At 47.3% G+C, this 10,313-nt stretch overlaps 1 long non-coding RNA gene across 1 annotated transcript; it reads left to right on the forward strand.

The window, feature by feature from the left end:
* Positions 1 to 200: 200 nt before the first annotated feature.
* LOC134479602 (uncharacterized) lies at positions 201 to 873 on the forward strand. Its single transcript, XR_010053142.1, has 2 exons — positions 201 to 492; positions 644 to 873. It is a non-coding gene; the product is annotated as an uncharacterized LOC134479602 (long non-coding RNA).
* Positions 874 to 10,313: the final 9,440 nt, after the last annotated feature.

The raw sequence follows: 10,313 nt of genomic DNA on the forward strand, positions 1-10,313 counted from the left end.
ACGCTAGCAGGCAGGAATATTAATTATTCTAAGGCTTTCCCCAAACATCCGACTCATCTCAGCAAAAACACTGCTCAGATGTTTCCAGAACTGGTGAGTCACCAGTGAGGAGTGGTCCCCACGCCTGCAGGAGAACAGAACTTCAGAGCTCTCCTGATTTGTTTTTTTAACTTGTTCAAGGGCCACTGCCAAAACTTTCTGTTGGCTGAATTGAGGGCTTTGAGGCTATGTGAGGTAAGTCTTAGGTCACAATGGGTTGAATTGTGTTCTCCTGAAACATGTGGCAAAGGTTTTAATTGCCAGGACCTATGCAAAGCAGTCTGGTGGTGAAGTGAAGGCTTTGCAGAAGTCCTTGAGTTCAAATGAGGTCACACTGAGCATGGGTCCCAGCCCAATATGACTAGCATCCTACACGATGAAGAGAATGTGGACACAAGCATTCACACAAGGAAACAGAGGCCGAGCCTGGGGTGATACAGCTGTAAGCTACAGGTACCCAAAATGACGGCTGCCATCTGAAACCTAAGGGGAAGCAAGGAGAGATCTGACCCAGAATTTCTGGAGTATTACTGCAGTTGCCTACAGCTGCCTTGGAACTTTGATCTCTAGGACTATGAGATTATTTTTTTGTTGTTGTTTATAGTACACAGCTGAGGCAGTCCCAGGGAACGAATGCAGAAGACTCTTGGAGCTACATGATCCAGAGCCGAGCCATAAACCATCTGCTGGGAAGGTCCACAGACGCTGTCCACGAGCCTCCCCTCTGGGAGACTCTCATGCTGTAACTCATGCTGTAAAGTGCCCCACTTCAGGGAGCCTAATGATAAAGATGAAATGAGACCAACATTATATTCAATGTGCTAGACACTTCAATCATGGGATCTCATTTAAAATTATAGAAAATAGAAATGTTCAATATATTATTTCTATATGCCATGCATTAGATACTTTTCCTAATTTCTGATACCTTCCTAAAAAGCAACTTAAGGTAGAAGGAGTTAAGACAGGCAGTGGTGGTGTATGCCTTTAGTCCCAGCACTTGGGAGGCAGAAGAAGATGGATCTCGGAGTTTGAGGCCAGCCTCGTCTACAGAGCGAGTTCCAGGGCAGCCGGGGCTATGCAGAGAAACCCTGTCTCAAAAAACAAGCAAACAGTTGAGAGTTTATTTGGGCTCATAGTTTGATGGTATCATCATAGTGAGGAAGCCCCTGCAGACATGTGAGGCGGCTGGTCACGTCACATCCTGTCAGGCAGCACCAAAAGAATACTGGTACTCAGTTGGTTTCTTCTATTCCCCACCTTTATTCAGGATGGGACCCCAGTCTATGGAGTGGTAGCACTTCCTCCCTTAGTCATCTCTCCTGAAAACATCCTCACAGAAATGCCGAATGTCCTCTAGACCATTCTAAATTCAGTCAGATAGACAATGAAGATTACTGACCACATACTGTAAAGCCCCAAATGTTAAAACCTTTCTTTTGAATTGAATCATTGAATAATTTTAGTTGTAAATATCTAGTAAAATATTAGTTAATGTATTATTAATTTTCATAATTACACTAAAATTTATTCTTTGAAAATGAAACAAAAGTTAAAAGGTAAAGTCAGGTTTAGAAGTATCCCACATGTAATTAAGCCAACAGCCGTGCAGCTGTGATAATTTGCAACTCTTCCTCTCATGAGCTACTGAAAGTCCGCAGCACCCAACCCCACTGCTCCAAGAGTTTCTTTGTCCGTACTAGGTTTGGAATCAACTCAAGCTTAGGCCTCCAGATACCCCCAGCCTCAGCCCCTCCCCACATAAAAAGCTTTGCAGAGCAAACTCTACAGGCCTTGGCATCTGATGGGTCCATGTTACCTGGATTCTCTCCTGCCTCTTGCAGGGTATGTGTTGATGCAGAAGCATGGACGTGGGACTAGGGTAACATGTGCCAGGAACCTGGGTGACTTCCTCAGAAGGCTGTTCACTGGCTATGCATTATCAAGTCATGATTCCTTTGAATCAGGAGGAGAGGCGAGGAGCAGAAGCAGAAGTAGAGATCTTGTAGCATCACTGGCTCAAGAAAGGCAGCCTAGGAGAAGTGGAGAATGTGTTGAGACAGCAAGAGGTGGCAGCGCTTAGGAGCAGAGCCCAGGGCCCCCAGTCACATCCAGCCAAAGTGCACACACACCCTAAACATTCTGAGGGCATGCTACCTCCTTCCACAGCCTGGCACAAGTGCAAGGGCCTCTGGCACCTGGCTCTTTGGCAGGTTACAAACATGTTACTTTGTAACCTTTCTGTCTGCTGAAGCAGTCTCTGCTTGCCCCTCTTCATACACTGTTTCTCTGGTGTGTTTCATTAGGGGATCAAGAGGCTGGCGCTCAGACTCACATGGATCTGGGTTCATATTTTAACTATTCTACTCACTGGCTGTATGACTTATGACAGTTACTTATATTTCCTTGGTTTCTGTAACCCTAGGCGGGGCATGAAGATAGCATTGCAGCTGTGAGAACGGTCTGAGGGAATGTGGCCAAAGCATTTACTGTCTAAGACATCATGCAAGCATGTGTCAATAATCGGCAGCTGGATAAGTGAAACTTGTCTCTGTCAGCACTTCCTACCCAACCTTCTTGTCCTAATTATCATAATTACTGAGTTTGGGGGGGCCCATTTCATTCTCCATCCTATTTAGTATTGGGGGGACCAGCAGGGAAAACCCACAGGATGGACAGCACATAGATATAACCGTCCAACCTATACAGAGCAGTTCTCCATGTTTCCTTAAGATGTGGTTCAGTGGTGGAATATTTGCCTAAGCCGCAAACAGCTCTGAGTTCAATCCTCATTCTGCTGAGGGTGGGGATGAGGAAATGAGGAACCTCTCTACTAGAAGGGCTTTGGCCTCCCAGATTCCCACTGGCCTTAGGCAACCCAATAGATGCAGGGCATTTGAGATACAATTATTGGACTAGAGGTTCCAAGCTATGGCTGCTGAAGGTATCAGTGGTCTAAGAGTGTGAATCCCAACACTGTCTCTGCTGTCTGTTTCCTATCTTACTTACTTAGGATGTTGAGAGATGTTTAGTAGGAATAAGCCAGGTCGCTCAGGACTAGAGAGAGGTCTGCAGAATCATTAGAGATCATTGGAGGGTCTGGATTCTCCGCTAAAACCAAACCAAACCAAACCAAACCAAACCAAACAAACAAAACAAAAAACAACAGCAACAAACCATGCTCAATAGGGAAAAATAACTTGTGTGAAAATCAAGTAAACTCAAATATCAATTTGGTATTCTTCAAGCAATGTGGTGAGTCGCTTGTATAACTTTCCTAAGTGCTCTGCTAAGGCACACAACATTCTATGACCTTCACAGAACAATAAGCTTTAAGCGACTTCTAAGAGATTTCCTCTTAGGCTCTATGGTATTTGATGATGCAATCACTCAGCTCAAAAACTTTGTTCTTTATTGTTATTCTAAGCCAGCCCATATGCTGCAAAAATGTGCACCAGGCCTCCCAAGTTCTTCCCACACCGCCCTGACCACTCTGCTTTGCAACAATGTGCAGCCGAGGATCAGCACCAATTCCTTCTTCCAGTGCCCCAGGACGAGAGAGCTGGACCTCACAGCTCCGAAAGTCACACAGGTGCAGGCTCACACACACTGTGCTGCTCCCCCAGATAACCAGACCCTCAAGTTCTTCCATTTCTCAAACAGAATAATTGTAAAAGGTAATATGTTCTAGGACTATACAGAGAAGCAAAAAAGCACAAGACAGAAATGCCCCATGACATCTTGCTTCGAGATATTTGAGATATTTATCCAAAAGCACTAAAATCAGGACCTAGAGGAGATAGAGTGAGCATTACAGCGCTGTTCGCAGTTCTCTAGACTCCGAACTGTAAGCAGATGAGTAAATAAAGCAAGCACAGTGTGTACGTATACACATGGCATTGTGCCACTCAGGATTCTAAAAGACAGAACTTGGGCTGGGGAGGTGGCTCAGCGGCAGAGCGCTTGCTGTGATGGCCTGATGGCCTCAGTTCGCATCCCAGAACCTTCATAAACACTGGTCAGGTGACATCAGCACTCAGGGAGTGAGGAACGACAGATGGTTCCTAGAGCTGCAGTGTCTGGATACTCGGCAAGTTTTGGGACCAGGGAGAGAGCCTGCCTCACAAAACGAAGTGGAGAGGAGTAGAGGAAGACACTGGTGTCAGGGACCTTTGGCTTTCAGAGGTGCATGAGCACACTTGTACACACACACATGTACACGCACGTGTACACACACACGCACAGGCACACACATGAAAGAAACGTTAATATGTGACACTGAGAATATTCTGCTAAGTGAAAAAAAAAAGCCCATATCTGAAAGATAGCACTGCAAAATTCCACTTGTATTCAGAATGCCAAAGAGTCAAGTTCATGAAGTAAAAGAAATGCAGTAGTGGTTACCAGCGACTGAGAAAATGTGGATCTACTCATCAATAAGAGAAGAGTAAGTTTTTAAGATGTGTTCTGAGACATGATATCTACCACAAGAAATAATGTGTACTCTTAAAATTTGGTTATAAAAGATCTCAAGAGGTTTTAAGCGGGAGCAGAAGGCCAGGGGAGCTGCTCAGTGGTTAAGAGCTGCTCTTCCAGAGGTGGGGTTTGCTCCCCAGCACCCAGGTGGCTCACAACCGTCTGGAACTCCAGCTCCAGGGGATCGAGTGTCCTCTAGCCTCCACAGGTCCCTGCAGGTATGTGGTCCGCATGAACCCAGTTGGGCACTTACCTGTACACAGCAAATAAACGTTTAAAAAGGAAAGCAGAAGACACACTTCATGACCTTGTCACCCAGCAAGGCTTAGAAAGCCCTCCTCCAGGACAGGCGAGTCAGGTCACATCCTATTGCACAATTCCTAGCTGCACCTAACAGATTTGTCCACCAGACCTATTGTTAGTTTACCATAGACGTTATTTCAAGGAGGACCATCACTGAGTAAAAGAGCTGGCAGGGTTTTAAGGCCTTTCACTCAGGTCACCCCCCAGGAAATCCCTTTCCTCCCCTTCCAGCAAGTGTATGAGGCTGCTTCCACTGACCTATGATTAGGAATTGCGATTTTTAAAAGTTACGATTTTGGGGCTGGGGACTTAGCTCAGTGGTAGAGCGCTTACCTAGGAAGCGCAAGGCCCTGGGTTCGGTCCCCAGCTCCGAAAAAAAAAGAACCAAAAAAAAAAAAGTTACGATTTTTACCTAAATATTTTAGACTCCTTGACTCTTGCTCCGGTTGAACATTGTAGAACAGATTAAAAATTCGAGCTAGCGCATATAAAAAAACATACAATTCCAGGTTTGTTTTTGTTTGATTTTGTTTTGTTTTTTGTTTTTACGAGCTGTAAGCCTAGATTGGGTAGGCTTTGGAGCTGTTCTAACTTACGCCCCAGCCACGTCCCTTGGTCCTGATGTTTCTCCTGGCCACACGGTCCTTGTCCATCTCCTCTCAAGCAGCTTCCTCCTCTCCAGGGTCTGTTCTTCTCTCTCTCTCTCTCTTTACCTGTGACCCCCACCGCACCTCCCAGCCAGGTAACTGAAAACCAGCCCATCTGCTATCTACGGCTCAACACAGGCGTTAGCCTTTTATTGACCAATGAACTTGGGAGCAAGGTGTACATAAGATCTCCTCTTCGGGGGCAAACATGCTTTGGGGGCCAGTGTTTAGCATTTGAGAGCACAGTAGTGCCTGACCTGTCCCCTACAGCACATGGCTCCATGGATAATTGGTCCTTCGGATTTCCTCATATGTGAAATTCCCTTGGTAAATACGTTGTTCATTTACCAACTCTTTCCATAGTCTTCGCCTGTCCCTTGTAGACTTGCAAAAGTATGATACACAAGAACACACGTGTCTGTCCAGTGTGTACTGGGCACACACCCTTTAGGTTACTGCAGGTGTTGGATTCTATGGCCTTTGCGTACCCACAGACTGGCCCAGGGTTCCAGACATCTGCAATCCCAGCCCTTGGTGACACTGACACTGCCTCCCCCAGTGACACTGCCTCCCAGTGACACTGCCTCCCCAGTGACACTGCCTCCCAGTAACATTGCCTCCCCAGTGACACTGCCTTCCCAGTGACACTGCCTCCCCCAATGACACTGCCTCCCCCAGTGACACTGCCTCCCCAGTGACACTGCCTCCCAGTAGCACTGCCTTCCCAGTGACAGTGCCTGCCCCAGTGACATTGCCTCCCCTGGTGACACTGCCTCCCAGTAACACTGCCTACCCTGGTGACACTGCCTCCCAGTGACATTGCCTCCCCAGTGACATTGCCTCCCCTGGTGACACTGCCTCCCAGTAACACTGCCTACCCTGGTGACACTGCCTCCCAGTGACATTGCCTCTCCAGTGACACTGCCTCCCCTGGTGACACTGCCTCCCAGTGACACTGCCTACCCTGGTGACACTGCCTCCCAGTGACATTGCCTCCCCAGTGACACTGCCTCCCCTGGTGACACTGCCTCCCCTGGTGACACTGCCTCCCCTGGTGACACTGTCTCCCCTGGTGACATTGGCTTCTCCTGTGACACTGCCGGTTCTTACATCCCTCATGTGCGTCAGCATCACCAACCAGTGACTAGGCCTGAAAGCACTTCCTGCCCCATTTGCAGTCTGAGCATTCAGCAGGCTTCTGCGTTTCATCTGCTGTGCTAAGACAGTTGGGCTCAGTGCTACAGAGTATTGCTAGTTCACAGTGGCTCCTATAAAGCTTAGGACGAAAGGCTTGTGTGAAACCAGAGGCATTTGGGCAGTCCCCCATTTAACCCTCATGACGTCTTTTGAGGTTGATCATTGCTCCCATTTCACAGATGAGGTAATAAAGCCTCGAGGCATTTCAGTCACTTAACCTAACATCACCCACTTAGTAGGTGGCCAAACTGAAGCCAATGTTTAATTTAAAGTAAGTCAGCATAAGTCAGCAGGGCTGGCCAGGGCGTGTGGAATAACTTATCTGTGAGTTGGAGCCTGCTTTTATTTAAATACTTTATTATTTTACACATCACTTATTTTTCACACTCATTTGGTTTTTTAAAAATTGTGTTACATCGAAGGGGCTGGGAGATGTCTCTGTGGTTAAGAACACTGGCTTCTTTTGCAGAGGATGAGGGTTTGAGTCCTAGCACCCACCTGGCTGGCTGTAACTCCAGGCCCAGGGGATCCGATGACCGCTTCTGGCCTCCATGGGCACCAGGCACCCGGCTGTGCTCAGATATATGTAGACGAAGCATCCACACACAGTTTTTAAAGCATATATCACACTGGGCTAAGGAAGGGGCTCAGTGGCTCCTCAGAGCAAGCTGATAGGGAAAGCATCCGTACTAGTGAGCTTTGAGTGACAGACCGCATCTCACTGAGTAAAGTAGAAGAGAAATGAAAGGTGGTTCCTAACATCAGCCTTGGGCCTCACATGCACGCACACACCTACTTATGTGCATGTGAACCCCCATCCCCACACTGATATCCCTAAATATACACACACTCACAGGCCAATGTTATAGTAAAGTATTACTTAGTGTCGAATTTTATGGCAAGGCGAGAGCTTCACTCAGGAAGCTCGCCCAGCTGCTGCACCTCCTCTGGGTGGATTCTACACCTGTAGGAGAAAGGTTTCCACATAAATGCTCCTGTTTTGGACACTGGCTTATTATTCACATCCCCAGGGGAGTATGCACTACTGTGTGATAAAGACATATATGTCCTGTGTTAGTTCCTGGACCGCACAGAAGGCAATGCAGATGTTCCCTGGCTTAGAGGAAAGGGCTTTACCTCACAGCCTGTCTCCTCCAGCTGAGACAAGAGTTATGGGGTGTTACAGTGCTTCTAAGGCTGCGGGGAAGAGGAGGGCTCTGAGGAGGGCTGCTTCTCAGCACGGATCTGACGGGTCTGCCCAGGCTGCTTCATGCTCCATTCTGCCCACTCCCCCAGAGCTGTCTGGATCTATTTGCCACCTAACTGTCTCTCCGATAAGATCCCTGCACTCCCCATCTCTGAACCTGACAGCTAATCACCTTGCCAGTTGCCTGCACTGACCACTCCGGCAGCCATGGTACTGAAGGTAACCAGCCAGAGCCCAGTTCCTGAAACCAGACCCAAAAGATAGGACCCAGTTCCTGGAATCACATCGGAGAGGCAGCTGGCAGGGGTGGGTCCAGCCTTCCCAAGGCTTGGGCTCTGTTCTGCATGGCAGAGATTCAAAATCTGGGTTCAAAGGCCTATCTGGGTTACCTGTCTCCCACAGAAGAGAGAAGGTAGAAAGCCAGGCCCAGAGGTCCCTGGCTTAACCCTCAGAGCCCTCCTGTACTTTGCCTGAGGGACAAATCCTGCTCAGGGCCTCCTGGTTTTGACAATGCCCTTCCCCTTTTTGGATGTTTGTAGCTTGTGCTCTGGATGTTAGAGATTGGATATCCCCAAACCTGGGTGTATTAGTTTGTTCTTCTGTGGGGAGGTAAGAAGTGATGACTCCTCAAGCTTTAGAGACTTCTGGAAAACACTTGCTAGGGAGTAAGGCTGGTGGCTCAAGTTGCCAGTTCTCTTCAGGGCAAGTTGTTATAAAGTGAGTTCAGCCCACATTTGTGGTCCTTTTGTATGCAGAAATTCCTTTTCTGTCATGTTGTGATGCACCCAAAGGGTAGCGGGGTATGTGGGGGGGGAAGAGGGAGAAGAGGAGGGGAAGGAGGAGAGGAGGCTCTCACATGAGGCTAAACACATGGTGCTACCTCAGTGTTGGACTTTCATTTCTAAACTGAGATCTCGATATATCTGTTTTCTTTATAAGCGACCTGATATTTCACATTTTTGTTGTTGTTTTTGAGACAGGGTCTCACTATGTAGCCCTGGTGGCCTAGAACTCACTCTGTGGATCACGTTGGCCTCAAACTCAGAGTGCTGGGTCTAAAGGTGTGCACTAGTATATTTCATTACAGCAACCCAAGATCATTCAGCTTTAGAACCTAGAACTAAAGCTAAACACTTTCCTCCCTTACTTTGCTTTTGATCAGTGTTTTATCCCAGCAAAGCAACCCAGGATACCATTCCTTAAGGAAGGATGTGAGAGATTCATGACCTTCTAGTTCAAAGCCAAGATGGGGTTGAGTGAAGACTGGGGGCTTAGAGCTTCCTCTTTGCTTGTCTTCCCCAGAAGAGAAATATCCCCTAAATTGAGAAATGGAAGCAGTTGGAAAACTTGGGGACTGCTAAGAAAAATACCTTCTATCCACAACCGGCATGAGCCTTAGAGAGGTTTTGAGGACATCAGGAAACAGAAAACATCTCATTTTCCGGGAGGGAGAGTCAGCCCAGCTCAGGATCTCAGGAGCAAAAATAGCTGCACGGAGTTGTGGAGGATCAAACCCTGTCCTCTAAGAGTCTCCAGAGCGTCTGTAGCCTCTCAGGGATCAGAGAACAGCCAGGTCTCCATAGGTTCCCGGGAGGCATGAATGAGCCAAGGGCCAATGGCGCAAGGACTGAGATCAAAGCAGGCCACACACAGCTCCCGTGTCCTTGCTTCCAAGGCCAGAGACCACCAGGAAGGAGGGGCACATGGTGACCATGAACTCCTTACCAGCGCTCTCCCCACCCCAGCCCCCACCAAGCAGACCTTGTAATTTACACATAACCATGGGAGGGAGCAAAATCTGAACTGGTGGGGATTAAATGTAGCCCTCCACCCCCACGCCATCCCAGATGTACACCATGAGGAGAAACAAACAGGAATTCCTCAGTTATGTTCCTTATGATTTTAGTTTGTGTCTTGAAATTCCTAAATGCTTCTCGCCTCTGATCCCTCCATATTCTAAACTCTTCTGTATTCTGCAGCCAGATTAGCTGTCCTGAAATATTGCTTCTTGCTTTCATGGATTCAAAGAATAATCATTGAACTGCTACAATGACTCAGCGACTGTGATAGGGGATTAACCTTAAATTGACTATAATAAGAACAATGTAACTAGCACTGCACAGAGATACTGTTTGTAAGCAAAAATCCAAACGTTCCACAGCACACTCTGTTTAGGGAGGCAGGGTGAAGTAGGCAGTCAATACACTGCAATTGGAAATGCAGCATGGGCCAACCTCTACGGGAAGAAACAGCAATAACTTATATCCATCAGCATTACATACGTGTTTGCCATTTGAGAAGCCTATCCCATTTGTAACAATCTATTCCACAGGAACACCCAGGAGTGTGAAATAACATGTGCAGGAGACTATTAATGCTGTGATATTTCTAATAATAAAGGAGTAGACACTTTTGTTAACAGGGAACTGCTGTGTATGTGTGTG

The sequence above is a fragment of the Rattus norvegicus genome, chromosome 7, assembly GCF_036323735.1.
Source record: "Rattus norvegicus strain BN/NHsdMcwi chromosome 7, GRCr8, whole genome shotgun sequence".
Lineage (NCBI taxonomy): Eukaryota > Metazoa > Chordata > Mammalia > Rodentia > Muridae > Rattus > Rattus norvegicus.